A 1,133-nucleotide genomic window follows, 5' to 3' on the forward strand; every position below is an offset into this window, starting at 1 on the left:
TCCAGAGCTTCTTAAGGACAGAAATTATTGGGCCAGTGAGATAGCTCGGTGGTCTAAGCCACTTGGCTGAAACTTGAGTTTGATCCCCGGTACCACAAGCTGTGCCAGCCTGCAAACCACAGGTGTGGTGGCACCCACCTATAATCCCAGTACTGGAGAGGCTGAGACAGGAGGACCACTACACGCCTGAGCTGCATAGCAAGACTGTGTATCAAATGAAAAATAAATAAATAAAATTTAAAAAAAGAATAGGAATTATTATCTCTCCCATCTTGCAAGATGGCAGGTGAAAAAACTGAGAAGCCAGACACTAAAGAGAAGAAACCCAAAGCCAAGAAAGCGTCTGCCAGTGGTACTGGTAAAAAGGGTAAGGTGAAGGCGAAAAGTCCAAAAAGGGGCAGCCCCACTGTCCTGGCTAGAGGAATTGGTAGATACTCCTGATCTGCTATGTATTCCAGAAAGGCTTTGTACAAGAGAAACTACACAGCAGCTAAATTGGAGGTTGAGAAGAAAAAGGAGAAAGTTCTTGTTATGATCACAAAACCGGTCAGAGGGGACAAAAATGAAGGTACCTGGATAGTTAAGCTTTGAAAAATGCCTAGATACTACCCCACTGAAGACATGCCCTGGAAGCTCTTGAGCCACAGCAAGAAACCCTTCAGTCAGCATGTGAGGAAACTTCGGGCTAGCATCGCTACTGGGACCATCTTGATCATCCTCACTGGGTGTCACAGAGGCAAGAGAGTGGTCTTCCTGAGGCAGTTGACCAGCAGCTTGCTACTTGTGGCTGGGCCTCTTAGCCTTAATCAGGTTCCTTTATGAAGAACACACCAGAAATTTGTCATTGACACCTCCATAAAAATTGATATCAGTGAAGTGAAAATCCCCAAACACCTCACTGATGCTTACCTCAAGAAGAAGCTGCAGAAACCCAGACACCAGAAGGGCCAGATTTTAGACACCGAGAAAGGGAGATACCAGATTTCAGAGCAGCACAAGGTGGATCAGAAAGTGGTGAACTCACAGATTTTAGCAAAAATCAAAGCTGTTCCTCAGCTCTGGGGCTACCTGCCATCTGTTTTTGCTCTGACAAATGGAATTTATCCTCATAAATTAGTGTTCTATTTTTTTTT

The 1,133-nt window shown here is 44.7% G+C and overlaps 1 pseudogene; it reads left to right on the plus strand.

Moving 5' to 3' along the window:
- Positions 1–279: 279 nt before the first annotated feature.
- Positions 280–1,133, plus strand: part of LOC105741807 — a 3,296-nt pseudogene continuing 2,442 nt past the window's right edge.

The sequence above is a fragment of the Octodon degus genome, unplaced genomic scaffold (genome assembly GCF_000260255.1).
Source record: "Octodon degus isolate 3935 unplaced genomic scaffold, OctDeg1.0 scaffold00024, whole genome shotgun sequence".
Taxonomy (NCBI): Eukaryota; Metazoa; Chordata; class Mammalia; order Rodentia; family Octodontidae; genus Octodon; species Octodon degus.